At 37.5% G+C, this 21,944-nt stretch overlaps 1 long non-coding RNA gene across 6 annotated transcripts in view; it reads left to right on the forward strand.

The window, feature by feature from the left end:
• The window catches only part of LOC109548823 (uncharacterized), a 199,662-nt gene that overhangs the window by 72,424 nt on the left and 105,294 nt on the right, over window positions 1–21,944 (forward strand). For 4 of the 6 annotated variants that reach the window (XR_012332014.1, XR_012332018.1, XR_012332019.1 and 1 more), the window contains 2 exons: window positions 6,590–6,668; window positions 16,506–16,555. This is a non-coding gene — a long non-coding RNA (uncharacterized lncRNA). The remainder of the gene's footprint in view (window positions 1–6,589; window positions 6,669–16,505; window positions 16,556–21,944) is intronic. The other 2 variants (XR_012332015.1, XR_012332017.1) reach the window with 1 other exon arrangement.

Raw genomic sequence — 21,944 nt, forward strand, 5'->3', positions numbered from 1 at the left:
TTAGAGTAAAAGAAAGTTATTTATGGATATTCAAGAATTCAGTAATATAGCATTCACATATCACAACTGAGGAGAATACATGACTCAGGATTCTAGGAAAGCAAGATATAAAACAAAATTGAGGTCTCAATAGAGGGGGAGGTGAAGAGGAGAGGGAACAAATGTTGAGCAATGAAACCTGAGGGGTGTGTGTACAATACAATGAATGTATAATGGAAATGCTTGCAGCAGAAGCAACAAACTTTAAGAAACAGCCTAACATTAGAACTTGAGGTGCTATTTCACCTATTAGGAATAGGAAAGGAGGGCAGGAGAGGGAGGGGAAACAAGTGTTAAAAAGCCTTATCAGGAGTGGGGAATGGGAATGTGAGGAGAGGATAAAAATGAAAGTATGTTAAAGGCCTCCTGTCCTTGGGTTGGCATTTAGGTAAGGAAAATAATGTTTTGATAGGGCTAATAATTTTTTTAATAAAGAAAAATATTCATCTAACTTTGAGTTTCAGGATGGATGTTAACTATTAACTAAGTACATTGAAATTTTCAAGTGGAAAAATATAGAATGAAAAACAGTGAAACTCAGCAAGAATAAGGATAAGAAAGTAAAAAAATAAAATGTTATTTACTTAAAGAAAGATGGAGAAATAAAATCAAGTATATTACCTGCTACAATTAATGAGAATAGATAAAACTTTGTCATTAAAGAATCTATGAAATTGCATTCAAAACCAGAACCTAGTTATCTATTATTTAAAAGAATCATACTTGTAAATAAAGGGATGAAAGACTGTTGACTATTTTGCTCCTGGCTGTAGTGTGCACGTATTTTTTTCCCCTCTTCCATGTTTTCTAAACTTACACTAAAAGGATTCATCAAATCATCTTGTTCAGATAGCTCAGGATTGTTTTTCTTTTGCTTACCCTGTGCTCTTGGGTTCTATGGTATTTCTGTAATTACGTAACAATGGTGTTGCACAGTAATCTATCATATAGAGTTATATGTATGGAAAATTTTGATCAGTTTTTTAAAGAAAATTATCCTGTTTGCAAAGGCACAATAAAGTTGCATCTTATAGACTATAGGCAATAAAGCTAACACTAAACTTTATTTAGCACAAACCATATTCACATTCCCTGTTCATTTGATCTTGAGAAAAGTCTAGCATATCCAGTAGTTTCACAGATATCATTTTAACTTAAAATGTTCTGATATATTTAATTTATAAAGCTCAGACTGATAGAGTTTTGGAAAACAATAAGAGATGCTTTGGTAATGTGTATATTCTTATATAAAACCCATGGCTTCTCCTGTGTATATTTTTAAAAATTAAAGGAATGCACATTTGACAAAAAAAAAAAAGACCGTTGATTATGAAGTTATGAGAAAGAAATGCTATACAATTAATGTGGAACACAATATAGAATCAAAAAAATAGATCCTAGATTATATACGGACTTAGAATACAACAAGGATGGCATTTTATTTTATCTATTTTTCAAATTAACATTAAAATTTTATTTGGAAAAATGTAGTTTAGGGAAGATCTAGGCTTATTTCATGTATGAACATGTGTACTAACTGTTTAAGTACCATAGGTTTGAGTCCTAAAACACAGAAATTCTGATATATTTTAGTTTGTATGATTTCCATTATAAGAGAAAAAAATGTAATGGTATATTTATGATTTTACATACTGCCTTATCAAATATGTTCCTAGTACAAGGGAACTTCCATTTGATCATGTACTGAAATAATGTGTACTGATGGATGTTAACCAGACCTATTGTGGTCATTTCACAATATACATGTAGATGGAATCATTATGTTGTATACCTGGAACCAACACAATGTTGACAATGTTAATGTCAATTATACCTAAAAAAACAAAAACAAAAACTGAAGCCTTTAAAAAATTTTACATGTCTGATGACTGGAAGAATCTCCCACACACTGGATTCTAGCTCCTTAATACCAAGATTCATTTATCTCCCTCTACCACATACTTCCACTGTTGATGCTCATGAGGCATTCATCATCATTCTAGGGCCCCAACCCTCTTCCTCAAATAACAATGCTAATTTTCTTGTGAGATGCATAAGTTTTAGAAGCTATATGTGCAGTAAAGAGTTAACTCAGTAGGCTTAGGGTGTTTAATCCCTGTACATTCCAAAGGAAGGAGTGACCCTTGACCAGCTTCTGAGGGATAACCTTTAAGCCCTTGGAATGTCCTGCCTGAGAAGAGTGTGTTTGTATACCTGGGGCTTTGGGCCACACCAGATGGTTTATGTTAACACTGTGCTGGATGCCTGTGGGGGATGCCTGCTTTTTACTTGCCTGGGACCCTGGGTCATGGTATAACAGTTTCACCTCTGGAGGGGCTGCAGACTAAGTAGTTAAGGAGAGTCATGTGGACACTCCATGCTTATGTGACTGTCCCCCAGAAATTACCCTGGATCCCCTAAGGCTTGGATGAGATTCACTGGTTGGCAATATTTCATATGTGTTGTCAAACCTTTTGTGAATGGGGACAGTAATTATATGCTGCTTATGAGCTGTTATGATGATTAAGTGAGATAATATGTCATATGCTTAGAACAGTGACAGACACGGTCCTAATAAATAAAAGCTATATAAGGGCTTGTTAAATAATTCTAAGGGGTGAGTACAGGAAAGCCAGAGTTTAGAATCTGAAAACATATATCAAGCAACAGATTTGGGATGATGAAGTTTGAGCAAGCAACCAAAGGGCCAAAAGGCAAAGAAATCTGGAGCAAAAAATAAACAAACACACACACACACACACATACACATACAAAGTATGAAGTAGAGGGAGTACAGATAGAGAAGAGAGGAGAAGATAAAAGGAGGGGGAAAGATGGAGAAGGAAGGGAGACTCTGGACAATGCAGAGGGGACCAACTATATTTAGAGATCTACAGATGATAAGGAACCAGCAAAGGCAGCTGGGAAAAGCAGTTAGTGAAGAAGAAAATATGGAGAAGGAGGTATCTTGTAAACGAAAGAGAGAAAAGTTTCAGGAAGGAACATAAGTAATGGTGAGAAGTTCAAGTAAGAAGTGACCATCGGATTTGGCAACAGTGAGGTATTTGGTGACCTCTATGAGAGTAGTTGAATTCGTGCGGGAGAGAGAAATTCCAGCTGGACTGGGTTAAAGTGAGAACAGGTGACAAAGGAGGTGGAAACAGCAAGCATATCTAACTTTTTCAACAAAATTTTACTGAGAAGGAGAGCAGGAAAATGATGCTGGAGGAGAACATAGAGTCAAGAGCAACATTTTTAGATGAGAGTGTGTGAGCTAGCTACTGATATCTCTGAAGAAAAGACAATGAAATACTGTACTGCACTCTAGAAGAGCAATAGTATTCCAGTATCTTGTTTCCTGTGGAAAAGAAAATCCTATGAAATGAGAGAAAATATATAGCTACTTATATGCTCAGAATAGTTCAACTGTCGTCAACTCTGTTAGGCTGCAGAAATTTTCTGCTGATCCGTAATCTGCCTTTTCCTCTTTAAGCTGTTTCATCATTTTTCTTTCTCACTCCTTCCTAACTCCCTTCCCCCTGACTTTTTCTTCTCCTTTTTTTCAAATATTATTTGAATATAAGGAGATGACTGGGGCAAGAGGTACAGGGAGCATACCTGTAGCTACAAAGAGAAGACACAGTAAGTGACAAAATTAGTACCATAGATTGTGTTTTCTGTCGGTATTCAGAGATGGAAGACAACATTTGGAGTTGGAGTGGTTAGATAATAGCATCCTAGAATTGATAGTAATAAATCCACAGATTCATGGAATTTAAATCTATAAACCACCTTATAAATAATCTTAACCAGTCCTATTCTTCAGATAAGTAAACAGAATCTTGCACAAGCTAACTACTTATGTAATTGAGTGATTACACCAGAAACACAAATAATATCACTTCCTATGTTTTCCAGATGGCTAGCTGATTGGCCCAACACTATTGAATTTGAAATTGCATCTTTATCATAAACTATTGTACTGGATTTATCATTAGTTTGAACAGAATTGATATAATTAAAATAATGAGTCTTGCGTACAATTTATGTTAGTTTTATTCATGTATATCTTATAGTTTTTGTTGCTATTAAGTGGAATTTAAAAATAATGTTTATATTTTGTTATTTTTGCTGATTAAGAAAACTATTACTTTTTGTGTGTTGGTCTGGTATTTGGCCACATTGCAAAACTGTTATTATTTCTAGTAATTTTTCAACTAAGTCTTTTGAATATTTTAAGTATCTAGTAATATTGTCAGTATATAATGACCTTTTCCCCTCATTCTTTTCAATGTACACATATTACTCCCTTTTCTTTTTGTAATTGCATTGGTATAGACTTCCAGTAGAATGTTTGATTCAGTCCTTTAATTAATTTACAATATATTACTTCCTGTTGGAATAATTAATACCTTATGTTAATTAATTAGTTACCCACTATGACTTCCTTTCAACCTTTGCTTTCTCTGATCTTGAGTTTATTTGAAGCTTCTGTTGGGAAGACTCACTTTCTTGGAGGCTGGTATTTTACCTCCAGGGCTCTGGAGTTTGTCAGCAACTGTGCTGCTGAGATTTTACTCTTAGTGGAGCTCTAGTTTTTATCTTCCAGAAACTCCTCACTCTTTTAGTCTTTTGGGTGGCAACATTTCCACCATTGTAAGACACATTGTATTGTTTTTATTTGTCTTCTGTCATTTCAGTGAGATTTGAGGAGAGACAGAGAGGGATAAATGCTTGCTTTTAATCAGCAATCTTGCTTTGGAAGTCAGGCTAGAAATACTTCGAAGAAATAATTAATAAAATTTGGTGAATGGTTAGATAATTGAGATAATGTTTAGATAATGGAGATAATGTTTAGATAATGGAGAAGGAGGGGTCAAAATTGACTTTAAGATATGGTGACTAGGTGAGTGGGAGAATGGGAATACTATGAACCAAAACCAGGGAAAGAGATTAGACTGAAGACCAAAAATGATGCCTGCTAAATGATACTTGAAAAAAATAAGCTTCAGAATGAACTCAGACACCCAGCTTTAGCATATAATATGTGTTTAATAAGGTGTGGATATATGGAAGATGTAGAACCATCCTTAGAGTGAACAGTAACTTCAGGCTTAGGGTGTTCCAAGAAGCTGTAAGGTGGATTTATAGAAGTTTCCCCAGTAGCACTCATGCAATCCTTGTTTTTAAGAAGCTCAGTCTCTTGGTACACCCTGTAGGAAAAGGGTTGTTAGATATTTGACCTGAAACTAAGTGCCAAGTTTCAGAAACTCACTTAGAATTATGTTAGTGTTCATTATTACCATTCCCACCCTCCATAACCATGTCTGCAGACATCCTGTCCTGAGCATCTAATATTTCTTCTCTCCTTATTTTCCAATTGTAGAAAATTAGCGCATCAGTAATTTTTTAAGTTTTCTTCATACCATTTGAAATATGAATAATATCTCCATAATGTTGGTTGCATTTTTTTTGATAAACCTGGGATATTCTCAATTCCTTCATGGTTAAAAATTTAACGCACAATGATTTGCATTTAATATGTCAGATCAGCATTTTTTTCAATAGCCTATATTGGAGAGTACAGTAATCTTGAATTTAGTTTTCTTATAAGTTTTGAAGGGCATGAAACTGAATGAACACTGGCATAATTTTTACTCATATTAGATAGGACAGGAATCCTGCATATTATCCTTCACTTTGTTACCTTTTAAAAATTACATACTTCTAATCCTGATGAATTCCATAGATAATCTGTCATTTGGTAGGCTGCACAGAGAGACATAAGTTTAAAGGTGCATATGCCCATACCAGGTTTAGGTTGGCTCAGCAGAAAATTTGTTATTTGATGAATACCCTGGTTATATAATGACCAAAGATGCCCCCTGCTCTTGGATACTCTGGTAAGTGGTTTGATGTATAAACTTGGCTGACCTGTTTCTTATGGGTAATCTTAGATATCTTACACATATCAGGTATCATTTCGGTCATCTATAATCCACTGCATTTATATGTGAAAACCACATAGTATTTGGTTAAACATTTTGGAATATTTGACCTGTCATGTGAAAATTGATGTAATTGGAAATGTGCTTGAGATTTTATGTTTGCATGCTCATTAATTATAGGACAATAAATCATAAAGTAGAAGGAAGCATACTTGCATTATGACTTTGGGTAAATTAACCTCTTCATGCCTCAGTTTCCTCATATGGAAAATGGGGATATCAGGAGAATCAAATAAGTTAATATATAAAGTGCTTAGACCAGTCCTGACAATTAGTAAAGCTAATTTTTGTTGTTAAGGTATTACCTCATTCCTAAATTTTAGAATTTATATTCACTGTAGTTGGACATCATATCTGCTGGAGAGCTACAAAAAAAAAAAAAGAAAGAAATAACGAGATTTCTTTTGAGTTTCCCACTAGAAAACCATATATCTAAAACATGAAAATGTTCCCTATGAAGGTGTATTCTCTGTAGTGAAAAAAAAACTATGATTCATAGTGAAGCAGCAGCTCTCTTTATTTAATTCCTTTTCTCCTTTTAGAGTGAATCATCACACGAATTATTTAATGGAAATCAGAAGAAAAACAGGCTGTGTGCATTATAATAATAATGACTAATAGGTAAGTTTGATGAATGATTCACAAGTCCATTTGGTACATGCTATCATCACCAGTGTTGTACTTTTGAATGTTGTGTATATGGTAACAATTATAAGGAGCATTGAATTAAATGAAAATAGAAGGAAAGGCATGTAAAAGCAGGCATTCTGACCCATGTAAATGAAAAAGTATGAGAAATATTTGGTGATTGTTTTAATACAGGTGACTTACAAATTGGGAATGAGGACTGCTAAAGGAGCCTGAAGGAAGATGTCAGGATCGGTGGTTGATTGACCAAGATGATATGATAATAGATCAGACTGATAGTTTTGGAATATTCATTTGTGAAGTAAACATAGATTAATTGGTTTGAACGTGTTGATTTGAATTTATAGCAGAAAAGGTGAATTTCTTAGTGTGGGCATATAAGGAGTTATTTTAATTTTATTTATTTTACATATTAGCTTTGTTATATACTTATAATTTATTAAGTCTATTGGCACTCTTATTTTAAGTAATTGTTTTAGACCATCCTTATTTTAAGGGTTTACAGAATAATAAGACTTCTGTTAAGATTATGACATATTTAACCTTATGTCATGCCAAGAACATTTCCATGGTATAGGTATTTGTCATCTCATTTTTAGTTGAAGAAACTGAGGTGTGGGAAGATTAAATAACTTGCCTGAAGTCATACAGGTAGTAAATGGCTACACACAGAATTGAACAAGAACTCTGAGTCCAAAGTCTACTATTTATTAGTCCTTGTGTTACACTGCTTCCTTGTCATTTCCTTCTTTATCATAAAGCTAAATTAAAAGTGGGAATTTTCTTTCTTCATTTTCTATATGCTAACTCTTATTCTAATGGTAAAAGCACACCAAAACTTTTAAAGTCTTTGGATTTATTAGAAACTGGAGGTAGTGGAATGCTGTGGGAAAACTACAAGCTTTACTCAGAGACAGTTAGGTCTGAAAATGTCCTGTCAGGAATCTGCTCAGGGAAACGGGAGATGAATGATGACACCATTGCTCTTGGCAGAATTTGGTTTGATTGATAGAATTATTTGAGTTAGTTAGAGTGGTATCTATGATAAAGGAAGTTTATGTCCAAGGGGCAGTCAAGACTTTTCACTAGGTCTTTAGTCAAGTAAAGTTTAAATTATAACAAGCATATTCTTAAGTAGACATTTAAAAATTTTACATACACTGAGGATCAACAAGAAGATTTTTATTTTGGGCTGTATGTTCTCTTCTACACTGGCCATTTCTCTTCCTTGAAGGACTGTTTAAGTTAGGAGCAGAAACAGCATAGCCTTGGTCAGGTATCTTTGAGGTAGAGTAAGTTTTATTCATTCAATTTATTAATACGTTAGAAATATTCTTGACTGTCTATCACATGTCAGGCATTTCTTAGATGTTTCAAAATGTGTCCCTCTTACATTTTTCCTCCCATACATGTATTCTAACTGACTTTCTGAAAGGGCTCACTATCCTTATCTAGAACTGAGGTAGTGGTAAGAAATAATATCAAATTATCAATCATTTCCAACTTGGAAGGTGAGTGCTAGGATTCTGGCATTTTAAAGAGCATAGCATTTTAAAAAAACAATGCTAAGAAAAGAATTTCATCTTACCAAAGATACTATCTTTTTAGTTAGGTCCATATATTCTTGTGAATATGGTTTTTTGAACTTGCTGTCATAGTCAATATTACTGACTTTAAAGCTCATGTGATAGTAAAAAATGTTTTTCCTGAGAAGGAGAAAAAAGAAAAAATAGTTCTGACTTTGCTTATTGTGTAACTCCTTTCATTCTTAAGGAATAATGTGAAACAGAATACTCTGATTAAATTTCAAGTAACTTAACATTTAAATAGTCTTAATACCTAGTGATTGTGGAAATAACTTTGACATGTCTATTAAATTATAACCTTGCCCAAGAATGTAAACCATTTTGTAACATTCTGATAAAATTCTTCATGTTAGTGGCTGCAGTTAATTATCTAAAAAATCTTTCCTATACAGTCACAAATAACTTAAAAAAACAAACAAAAAAATGACATAGCATTTTTCTTGGATTGTATTGGCAAAGATGACAAAAATAATAATAGGCTGGAGTAGCTATACATATATCAGACAAAATAGACTTTAAGCTAAAAATAGTATTAAGAGACAAAGAAGTTCATTATATAATATTATATACATATTAAATAATATAATATGACCTATTATTATGCAATGATAAAGGGGTCAATTCATCAAGAAGACATAACAATCATAAATATATATGTACCCAACATCAGAGCATCTAAATATATTAAGCAAGTACTAACAGATCTGAAGGGAGAAATAGACAAGAATGCAGTAATTGTAGGGGACTTCAATACCTCATTTTCAATAATGGATAGATCATCCAGAGAGAAAGTCAACAAAGAAACGTTGAACTTGAATCATACTTTAGAGAAATTGACTTAACAGACTTCTGTAGAACATTCTATCCAACAGCAGCAGAATACACATTTTCTCAAGTTTACACAGAATATTCTCCAGGATAAAGCATATGACAGGTCACAAAACAAGTCTTAGAAAATTTAAGAAGATTGAAATCAACTATCTTTTCTTACCATAATGGTATGAAAGTAGAAATCAGTAACAGAAATAAAGCTGGAAAATTCACAAATATGTGGAAATTAAACAACACACCCCTGAACAACCAATGAATCAAAGAAGAAATTGAAAAATATCTTGAAACAAATTAAAATGGAAACACAACATACCAAAATCTATGGGTTGCTTCAAAAACAGTTCTAGGAGGGAATTTTACAGTGATAAACACTGACATGAAGACAAAAGAAAGATCTCAAATAAAAACTCTAAATTTACACCTCAAGGAACTAGGAAAAGAAGAACAAACTAAGCCCAAAGTTACCAGAAGGAAGGAAATAACCAAATCAGAGAAATAAATGAAACAGAGACCAGAAAAACAATAGTCAAGATCAAGGTTTTTTGAAAAGATAAACAAGATTAAAAAAACTTTAGCTAGACTAACTGAGAAAAAAGAGAGACTAACTGAGAAAAAAGAGAGAAGACTCAAAATCAGAAATGAAAGAGGAGACTTTACAACTGATACCTCAGGCATGCAAAGGATCATAAGAGATTACTATGAATAATTATACACCAAATAATTGAATAACCTAGAAGAAACGGATAAATTCCTAGAAATATACAACCTGCCAAGACTAAATCATGAAGAAACAGAAAATCTGAACAGACCAACAATGAGTTAGGGGTTTGAATCAATAATCAAAAACCCCCCAAAACAGAAAAGCCCAGGACCAGATGGTTTCCCTGGTGAATTCTACCAAACATTTAAGGAATTAATGTTAATCCTTCTCAAAATTATCTAAAAAATAGAAGTGAAGGGAACACTTTTTTTAAAAAGAAAATTTTATTGGAGTATAGTTGATTTACAATGTTGTGTTAGTTTCAGGTATAGAGCAAAGTGAATCTGTTATACATACATACATATATATATATCCACTCTTCTTTAGATTCTTTTCCCATATAAGCCATTACAGAGTATTGAGCAGAGTTCCCTGTGCTAAACAGTTGGTCCTTATTAGTTATCTATTCTATATATAGTAGTGTGTATATGTCAATCCCAATCTTCCAATTTAACCCTCCCCCCACCCTCACCCCCGGGTAACCATAAGTTTATCTTCTACATCTGTAACTCTATTTCTGTTTTGTAAATAAGTTCATTTGTAGCCTTTTTTTATATTCCACATATAAGCAATGTCATATGATATTTGTCTTTCTCTGTCTGACTTACTTTGCTTAGGTCCATCTGTGTTGCTGCAAATGTCATTATTTTGTTCTTTTTTTTTTTTTTTTGTGGTACATGGGCCTCTCACTGTTGTGGCCTCTCCCATTGCAGAGCACAGGCTCCAGACGCACAGGCTCAGTGGCCATGGCTCATGGGCCTAGCCGCTCTGCAGCATGTGGGATCTTCCTGGACTGGGGCACGAACCCGTGTCCCCTGCATCAGCAGGCAGACTCTCAACCACTGTGCCACCAGGGAAGCCCTTGTTCTTTTTTATGGCTGAGTAATATTCCATTGTATATATGTACCACATCTTTATCCATTCCTCTGTTGATGGACATTTAGGTTGCTATTGTAAATAGCGCTGCAATGAACATTGGAGTGCATGTATCTTTTCGAATTGTGTTTTTTTCTGGATATACGTCCAGGAGTGGGATTGCTGGATCATATGGTAGCTCTATTTTTAGTTTTTTAAGGAACCTCGATACTATTTTCCATAGTGGCTGTACTAATTCGCACTCCCACCAATAGTGTAGGAGGAGAAGGGAACACTTCTAAACTCATTTTACAAGACCAGTATTACCCTGACCAAAACCAGATAAGGACACTACAATAAAACTATAGATCAATATCCTTCATGAATATGGTACAAAAATCCTCAACAAAATGCTAGCAAACTGAATTTAACAACACATTAAAAGGATCATACACCACAATCGAGATTTATCCCTGGAATCCAAGGATGGATCAATATATACAAATCAATACATTTGATATACCTTTTTTTTTTTTTTTTTTGCGGTATGTGGGCCTCTCACTGATGTGGCCTCTCCCGTTGTGAAGCACAGGCTCCGGACGCACAGGCCTAGCGGCCATGGCTCACGGGCCTATCCGCTCTGCAGCATGTGGGATCTTCCCGGACTGGGGCATGAACCCGTGTCCCCTGCATCAGCAGGTGGACTCTCAACCACTGCGCCACCAAGGAAGCCCCTGATATACCATTTTAATAGAATGACAGATAAAAATCATATGATCATCTCAATAGATCAGTAAAGCTTTTGACAAAATACAAAACCTTTCATGTTGTAAAAACCCGTTGGGTCTAAAGGGAACAAACCTCAACATAATAAAGACTATATATGATAAACCCACAGCCAACATGATAATCAAGAGTGAAAGGTTGAAAGCTTTTCCTCCAAGGTCAGGAACAAGATAAGGGTGCCCACTCTCACCACTCCTATTCAATATAGTGCTGGAAATCCTAGCTGGAGCAAAGGTAAGAGAAAGAATTAAAAGGCATCCAACCTAGGAAGAAAGAAGGAAAGTTGTTATTTGCACATTGATGACCTTATGTATAGAAAATCTTATAGACTCTTCCAAAAAACTGTTAGAACTAATTGAGTCAGTAAAGCTGCTGGACACAAAATTAGTTGTGTTTCTATATACTAACAATGAAACATCTGAAATAATATATAAGCATAGTAGTGGGATTGCTGGGTCATATGGTAGTTCTATTCTTAGTTTTGTAAGGAACTTCCATACTGTTTTCCATAGTAGTTGGATCAATTTACTTTCCCACCAACAATGCAGGAGGGTTCCCTTTTCACCACACTCTTTCCAGCATTTATTGTTTCTAGATTTTTTGATAATGACCATTCTGACCGGCGTGAGGTGATACCTCGAAAACCATAATTCAAAAGGAGACATGTACCACAATGTTCATTGCAGCACTATTTGCAATAGGCAGGACATGGAACCAACCTAAATGTCCATTGACAGATGAATGGATAAAGAAGATGTGGCACATATATACAATGGAATATTACTCAGCCATAAAAACAAACAAAATTGAGTTATTTGTAGTGAGGTGGATGGACCTACAGTCTGTCATACAGAGTGAAGTAAGTCAGAAAGAGAAAAACAAATACTGTATGCTAACGGATGTATATGGAATCTAAAAAAAAAAAAATGGTACTGATGAACCTAGTTGCAGGGCAGGAATAAAGAGGACATGGGGTGGGAGGGGGAAGCTGAGGCGAAGTGAGTGTAGCATCGACACATATACACTACCGAATGTAAAATAGTTGGCTGGTGGGAAGCAGCAGCATAGCACAGGGAGATCAGCTCAGTGCTTTGCAATGACTTAGAGGGGTGGGATAGGGAGGACGGGAGGGAGGTTCAAGAGGAAGGGGATATGGGGACATGTGTTTGCATATGGCTGATTCACTTTGTTGTGCAACAGAAACTAACACAGTATTGTGAAGCAATTATACTCCAAAAAAGATCTATTAGAAAAATATACACATAAGCATATTATGATAATCATTTTGCAATATACAAGTGTATGGTGGTAACAATTTTCCAATATATATCAAATCAACTCATTGTATGTCTTCAACTTACACAATGTTATATGTCAATTATATCTCAATAAAGTTGGAAGAAGAAAATTCCAAAGGAACATAATATTTTTGTTATTATATATTTTTATTTATAAATACTATATGACCTTAATTTTCTATTAGGATATCAGGGCTGAAAATCTAGGGCATTAAGACAGTATTAGGCTTTATTAACTTGTTGGAGTACTAAACAAATTTTAAACACTAGAAAGGAAAGCCATTCCTTAGCTCTGTTATCCTGTTAGAGCACTAAGTCCTGAATTGGAAGGTGTAGTGATAAATTAGGTGCTACTGTTGGTATTCAGAGGAACTAACAGGCTATTATACTAAAGGATTAGTTTCTCTCCTTCAAATGTAACCTGGACCTTGAGCAGAGAAAAGGAAAAATTATGATCTAGGATCTCTTCTGAGTGTTATTTTGATTGGTTTTTCCTCCCTATAAGAGTCATGTTTTTCAAATAATCCAGGTCACATTCTGGGCTAGGGCTAAGAGCTCCAGGGAGGACTAGATCCTGACCAATTCTTCTCTTTGTATCTTTATTTATTTATTTTTATTTGCTTTCCAAGTGGTTTTTACAATTGAGATATAATTGACATATAACTTTATATTAGTTTCAGGTGTACAACATAATGATTCAATATATGTACATATTGCAAAATGATCACCACAATAAGTCTAGTTAACATCCATCCAAGCGATTTTTATGCACATTAAAGCTTGAGAAGCAAGGTTTACATAAGTGGCTCTCAGCCTGGGCTTTCAACAAAGATCACATGTGGATTTTTGAGAACTATCAAATCTTGGGTCCTCTCCCACAGATTCTGTTCATTGGTCTGGGTGAGAACATCAATGTTGCTTTAATTAAGTGCTCCAGGTGATTCTAATGAGGCCAGGGTTAAGTATGTGGGCTTCCGAGTATATTTATGAGAGTTGAGTCCAGGCTTTTGTCCAAGGGGAGGTAACAGGGTCTGTTCTACGTGGGTTTGGTAGAGGCAGGGCGGTGGAGCCCACATTAGCTATTGTGTAGCAAAATTTAGGGGCATCTGTGGGAAGGGAGGGTCATCGAAGACAAGAAAGAAGAAGCTCAAAGTTTGTTCTCCAGGTAGGAGCTCATTGTTCCTGAATCTCTCCTGAGACGAGGAAGGGTTGACTTTCCTAAGTTTCAAGGCCTTTCTGCCCATGGCCACATTGGTAGCAGGTAAAGGATCTGTGCCGAAGCCTTTAAAGGCATATTCTCAAGATGCTGACGTGATTTCTCCACATAATCTCACCTGAGGAAGAAACCTAGAGGAGGAAGCAGAAGAGGAAGAAATGGCAGGTTCTCAGGTAAATGTCCTGTCTTGGGTCAGGGGCTATGTCCTCCTTACTTCTTGAAATGCCATGGTTTTAGAACATGCAAAATTTTACTTCTGTACTTCTGGTGTTTCTGCCTAACAAGTTTTTTTCAACTACCTTTTTTTTCTTCTTTCTTGTGACAGTCAAGGTTAACTCTTAAGAACACTTCTCCCTTGTATCCCAGATCCTTCTTTGTTTTCTCCATTCAGACTTCTGATGGGCCTTGAGCACTTGCCACCATGAAGTAATGACCTGAAACTACAGATAATGTTCCCTTTGTGACAGATCACTTTGGAAAGTTATTGATAGCTAAGATTCATATGTAGGATGAAGTGGGGACCTGGGATATCAGTGAAGAAGGGAAGTGTAGTGTTTAGTTCCCATATGGATGGTCTGTCAGCTCTATGTAGATCAGGATTAAGAAAATGCACATCTAGGGCTTCCCTGGTGGCACAGTGGTTAAGAATCGCCTGCCAATGCAGGAACACGGGTTTGAGCCCTGGTCCGGGAAGATACCACATGCCATGGAGGAGGTAAGCCACTGTGCCACAACTACTGAGCCTGCACTCTAGAGCTTCTGAGCCACAACTACTGAAGCCCGTGTGCCTAGAGCCCATGCTCTGCAACAAGAGAAGCCACCGCAATGAGAAGCCTGTGCACTGTAACGAAGAGTAGCCCCCACTTGCTGCAACTAGAGAAAGTCCATGCACAGCAACAAAGACCCAAAGCAGCCAAAAAAAATTATAATAAAAAAAAATAAATAAGAAAATGCACATCTAAACAGGATGGCATTTATGGCCCAGAATAATGCAGAAATTTCTGAAAGATAAGAGTAATTAGGAGACACTGCCTCTCTAGAATGCTAAAGAAAGATTATTTAAAGACACTACTGTATTAGAGATTGAGGAATATGGGCACTCTATGTGGCTTGACATTTGAATAACACTGATGTTTTTCATGACTAGATTTAGATTATGATTTGCTTATTTTTCTGGCCAGTAAATATCACAGCAGTTATATGTCCTTTGGCAAACATTAGGCACCTGATATCAGTTTGTCCCATTACAGCTGATGTTAACTTCATTCCCTTGGTTCATGTGGCAGATTCCCTCCCCTACTCTTTGTATCTTTTCAAAACTACTGAAAAGTAATCTAAAAATGGTGTTCAAGGAAATGGTTTTATGTTGAATTTTCTTTTACAATACCACTTGTCCTGTGAGAATTCTTGCCCCATAGAATTCTTTCTGTGATCAGGACCATAAATATATTGTGGGCTTATAATTAACTCATAACAGTATCAGTACACTTGTCCCTAGATGTTTCCACACCTAGATCTTTCTCACACATGGTGACTTACTTGCTCAAAACTGCATTCTGGTGGCCACCAATTGCTCTCACTTTTGTCTGCTATTATCTTAGAAGATGAATCACCTTAAATACCCTCAGCTTGGTCCTTGGCTTCTATTCTCAACATTTAAGACTTGTTGGGCTTCCCTGGTGGCACAGTGGTTGAGAGTCCTCCTGCCGACGCAGGGGACACGGGTTCGTGCCCCGGTCCGGGAAGATCCCACATGCCGCGGAGCGGCTGGGCCCGTGAGCCATGGCCACTAAGCCTGCGTGTCCGGAGCCTGTGCTCCGTAACGGGAGAGGCCACAACAGTGAGAGGCCCACGTACCGCAAAAAAAAAAAAAAAAAAGACTTGTTGAAAGTAGTTCTCCAGGCCAGGATCTCCCAAATGTGCCTCTAGAGAGTCAAAGAGATGCCTTTTACAAAATCTATTAGTTAACATTAAACTTGGCCCTGAAGAGACAGTCTAGAAAAAGTACCTCACATATTTACCATTTTGGCCTTTGGCTAAGAAGCAAGAAAAAAAAGAAAATAAATTTGAATTTGAGAAGAAATTATTTTTGCCTTGACTCTAATGCTTTCCCTTTCATTTCCTATTCCTTGAAAGTGAAGTTGCTATTTTGGGATTAACAATTTCCATTTACAGTTGGCACAGGAGTATTTGAAATATCCTGAACTAGTGGTAGTGAGAAAATCAGCAAGATAGATTAACTTTCTCCATGCATATCCAGAAACTTTCCTGGAAATCTCATCTGTTCATTTCCTCATCAATTACTCACATCCTAAACTACTGCAAGAGAATTTTAACCTCCTGAGGATGAAATTGTGTGCTACTTCTTGATATTCTTTCTTCTCTTTTCCTATAGTGATACAGTTTGTGATTTTTAACTGAGCAGATTCTATCCCAAAATAAAAACTATGTTTTCCTGTCTCTGTTTGTTCCATCTAGGAGTGATGGAGTACATTTAAGTTCTGACAAGTGGAATGAAATGGAAAGTGGTATGTGCAATTTATGACATGTTTTCTTAATAGAAGCCATGCTCTTCTTCCTATTCTGCCTTCTGTCTGGCTGGAATGTGAACATGATGGTCAGAACTGGCACAGTCACTTTGAATATTGAGATGATCTGGGCAATATAGGTCATGGTAGCATAGCAAGATTGAAGGAGCCTGGGTCTCTGACATCTTGAAGTGACATACTGAACCTGAGTCACTGACTTCTGAACATATTTGTGTCTGAATCTTATAAATATATGTATCTGTTTCCCCCTAGATCAGTGGTTCTCAAATCTTGGCTGAACATTAGAACCACCTGGGGAGCTTTTAAAGTTAAAATTTCCACTCCAGACAGCATCTTTGAGTGGGGCTTTTGTACTAGTAGTGTTTGAAAAAAACTTTCCAGGTGATTCTAAGGTGCAGTCAGGGTTAAATTTTATTAATCTAGATCAGGGATCAGCAAACTGTGTAATCTAGCTTGCTGCCTAGTTTTGTATGGTCTGTGCCTGAGAAGGTTTCTACATTTTTTAAAAGTTGAAAAAAAGTCAAAATAATAATATTTTGTGACATGTGAAAATTACATGAAGTTCAAATTTCAGTGTCCATGAATAAAGTTTTATTGGAAATTAACTACATTCACTTATTTACATATTGGCTACTTTAGCATTACAACATTAGACTCAAGTTGTGATAGAGACTATTATGGCCCACGGAGAGGAAAATGTATACTGTCTGATCCTTTACAGGAAAAGTGTGCTGACCCTGCTCTAGATGCTGAGCACTTTAAGGCAAGGACTAGTGTGATGTTCTAGAAACTCTCCTTCATTACTCCATTACTCCCATTATAGCACCTAGCCTACTACCTGCCATTAAGTACACAGTAGTCACCCAATGAATGGCTTGTTGGGTTGAATCTGTATGCAGTTTCAGATAGAATGGGAGAAAGAGGAAGGCTATCCATCTATCTATTTATCTATCTTCTCTTAAAAAGTTAACCAAATAGATAACACAACATTATTATTACATAGAGTCATGTGAAGTATAAAAAGGTAGGTTTTGTGGAGTGAATATCTGTGCTGTGCTTTGGTTGTCTAGCTGTCTTTGTTTAACTAGTTACTGGCCCAAGCGAAAGAGTAGTTATTTTGAGGATATGGCTAGTAGCTTCCAGGTTTGGTGTCTAGAATAGTGAACTAGAAAATCTTAAAATGGTAATGGGCAGAATGGAGCCCGCAGAGCTGGAACACCCGGCTCAGGGTCTGTTCCCTCCGCCGTCACGGAATTGCCCTGGAGCCCGAGGCGAGGGGGGCCTCACTGAGGCTGCCGGCTCTGGAGGGGCCCCGGCGGCCGAGGCTGCGACAGTCGTGGGGACGTTGGGCCGGGACAAGATGGTGGAAGAGTAAGATGCGGAGATCACCTTCCACCCCACAGATATATCAGAAATACAACTACACGTGGAACAACTCCTACAGAACACCTACTGAACGCTGCCAGAAGACCTCAGACCTCCCAAAAGGCAAGAAACTCCCCACGTACCTGGCTAGGGCAAAAGAAAAAAGAAAAAACAGAGACAAAAGAATAGGGATGGGACCTGCACCAGTGGGAGGGAGCTGTGAAGGAGGAAAGGTTTCCACACACTAGAAGCCCCTTCACGGGCGGAGATTGCAGGTGGCAGAGGGGGGAAGCTTCAGAGCCATGGAGGAGAGCGCAGCCACAGGTGTGCAGAGGGCAAAGCGGAGAGATTCCCGCACAGAGGATCGGTGCTGACCAGCACTCACCAGCCCGAGAAGCTTGTCTGCTCACCCGCCGGGACGGGTGGGGGCTGGGAGCTGAGGCTTGGGATTCAAGGTCGGATCCCAGGGAGAGGGTTGGCTGAGTGAACACAGCCTGAAGGGGGCTTGTGCACCACGGCTAGCCGGGAGGGAGTCCGGGAAAAGGTCTGGAACTGCCGAAGACGCAAGAGACCTTTTCTTCCCTCTTTGTTTCCTGTTGCGCGAGGAGAGGGGATTAAGAGCGCTACTTAAAGGAGCTCCAGAGAGCGGTGCGAGCCGTGGCTATCAGCGCGGACCCCAGAGATGTACATGAAATGCTAAGGCTGCTGCAGCCACCAAGAAGCCTGTGTGCAAGCACAGGTCACTATCCACACCTCCCCTCCCAGGAGCCTGTGCAGCCCACCAATGCGAGGGTCCCGTGATCCAGGGACAAGGTACCTGGGAGAACACGGCGCGCATCAGGCTGGTGCAAAGTCATGCTGGTCTCTGCTGCCACAGGCTCGCCCAGCATCCGTACCCCTCCCTACCCCTGGCCTGAGGGAGCCAGAGTCCCTGAATCAGCTGCTCCTTTAACCCCGTCCTGTCTGAGCAAAGAACAGACGCCCTCAGGCGACCTACACGCAGAGGCGGGGCCAAATCCAAAACTGAACCCCGGGAGCTGTGCAAAGAAGAGAAAGGGAAATCTCTCCCAGCAGCCTCAGAAGCAGCGGATTAAAGCTCCACAATCAAGTTGATGTACCCTGCATCTGTGGAATACCTGAATAGACAATGAATCATCCCAAATTGAGGAGGTGGACTTTAGGAGCAAAGATATATTATTTTTTCCCCTTTTTCTCTTTTTGTGAGTGTGTATGTGTATGCTTCTGTGTGTGATTTTGTCTGTGTAGCTTTGCTTTCACCATTTGTCCTAAGGTTCTGTCCGTCCGTTTTTTGTTTACTTTTTAAAATTTTCTCTTAATTATTTTTTATATTTTATTTTAATAACTTTATTTTATTTTATTTTACTTTATTTTATTTTATTCTCTTTCTTTCTTTCTATTCTTTCTCCCTTTTATCCTGAGCTGTGTGGATGACAGTCTCTTGGTGCTCTGGCCAGGTATCAGGCCTGTGTCTCTGAGTTGGGAGAGCTGAGTTTAGGACACTGGTCCACAAGAGACCTCCCAGCTCCACATAATATCAAATGGTGAAAATCTCCCAGAGATCTCCATTTCAACACCAAGACCCAGCTTCACTCAACGACCAGCAAGCTACAGTGCTGGACACCCTATGCCAAAAACTAGCAAGACAGGAACACAGCCCCATCCATTAGTAGAGAGGCTGCCTAAAATCATAATAAGGCCACAGACACCCGAAAACACACCACCAGACATGGACCTGCGCAACAGAAAGACAAGATCCAGCCTCATCCACCAGAATACAGGCACTAGTCCCTTCCAACAGGAAGCCTACACAACCCACTGAACAAACCTTAGCCACTGGGGAAAGACACCAAAAACAACGGGAAATACGAACTTGCAGCCTGCGAAAAGGAGACCCCAAACACAGTAAGATAAGCAAAATGAGAAGACAGAAAAACACACAGCAGATGAAGGAGCAAAGTAAAAGCCCCCCAGACCTAACAAATGAAGAGGAAATAGGCAGTCTACCTGAAAAAGAATTCAGAATAATGACAGTAAAGATGATCCAAAATCTTGGAAATTGAATAGAGAAAATGCAAGATACACTTAACAAGGACTTAGAAGAACTAAAGAGGAAACAAGCAATGAGGAACAACACAATAAATGAAATTAAAACTACTCTAGAAGGGATTAATAGCAGAATAACTGAGGCAGAAGGACGGATAAGTGACCTGGAAGATAAAATAGTGGAAATAACTACTGCAGAGCAGAATAAAGAAAAAAGAATGAAAAGAACTGAGGACAGTCTCAAAGACCTGTGGGACAACGTTAAACCACCAACATTCGAATTATAGGGGTCCCAGAAGAAGAAGAGAAAAAGAAAGGGACTGAGAAAATATTTGAAGAGATTATAGTTGAAAACTTCCCTAATATGGGAAAGAAAATACTTAATCAAGCACAGGAAGCACAGAGAGTCCCATACAGGATAAATCCAAGGAGAAACATGCCAAGACACATATTAATCAAACTACCAAAAATTCAGTACAAAGAACACATATTAAAAGCAGGAAGGGAAAAACAACCAGTAACACATACGGGAATCCCCATAAGGTTAACAGCTGATCTTTCAGAAGAAACTCTGCAAGCCAGAAGGGAGTGGCAGGACATATTTAAAGTAATGAAGGAGAAAACCTACAACCAAGATTACTCTACCGAGCAAGGATCTCATTCAGATTTAATGGAGAAATTAAAACCTTTACAGACAAGCAAAAGCTGAGAGAGTTCAGCACCACCAAACCAGCTTTACAACAAATGTTAAAGGAACTTCTCTAGGCAGGAAACACAAGAGACAGAAAAGACCTACAATAATAAACCCAAAACAATTAAGAAAATGGGAATAGGAACATACATATCGATAATTACCTTAAATGTAAATGGATTAAATGCTCCCACCAAAAGACACAGACTGGCTGGATGGATACAAAAACAAGACCTGTATATCTGCTGTCTACAAGAGACCCACTTTAGACCTAGGGACACATACAAACTGAAAGTGAGGGGATGGAAAAATATATTCCATGCAAATGGAAATCAAAAGAAATCAAAAGCTGGAGTAGCAATTCTCATATGAGACAAAATAGACTTTAAAATAAAGACTATTACAAGAGACAAAGAAGGACACTACAGAATGATCAAGGGATCGATCCAAGAAGAAGACATAACAATTGTAATATTTATGCACCAACATAGGAGCACCTCAATACATAAGGGAAATACTAACAGCCATAAAAGGGGAAATCGACAGTAACACAATCATAGTAGGGGACTTTAACACCCCACTTTCACCAGTGGACAGATCATCCAAAATGAAAATAAATTAAGGAAACACAAGCTTTAAATGATACATTAAACAAGATGGACTTAATTGATATTTATAGGACATTCCATCCAAAAACAACAGAATACAGTTTTTCTCAAGTGCTCATGGAAAATTCTCCAGGATAGATCATATCTTGGGTCACAAATCAAGCCTTGGTAAATTTAAGAGAATTGAAATCATATCAAGTATCTTTTCCGACCACAACGCTATGAGACTAGATATCAATTACAGGAAAAGATCTGTAAAAAATACACACATGGAGGCTAAACAATACACTACTTAATAACAAAGAGATCACTGAAGACATCAAAGAGGAAATCAAAAAATACCTAGAAACAAATGACAATGAAAACACAATGACTGAAAACCTATGGGATGCAGCAAAAGCAGTTCTAAGAGGGAAGTTAATAGCAATACCTTAAGAAACAGGGAACATCTCAAATAAACAACTTAACCTTGCAAAGAAATTAGAGAAAGAAGAACAAAAAACCCCCAAAGTTAGCAGAAGGAAAGAAATCATAAAGATCAGATCAGAAGTAAATGAAAAAGGAAGGAAACGATAGCAAAGATCAATAAAATTAAATGCTGGTTCTTTGAGAAGATAAACAAAAGTTATAAACCATTAGC

Source organism: Tursiops truncatus, chromosome 5, assembly GCF_011762595.2.
Source record: "Tursiops truncatus isolate mTurTru1 chromosome 5, mTurTru1.mat.Y, whole genome shotgun sequence".
Lineage (NCBI taxonomy): Eukaryota > Metazoa > Chordata > Mammalia > Artiodactyla > Delphinidae > Tursiops > Tursiops truncatus.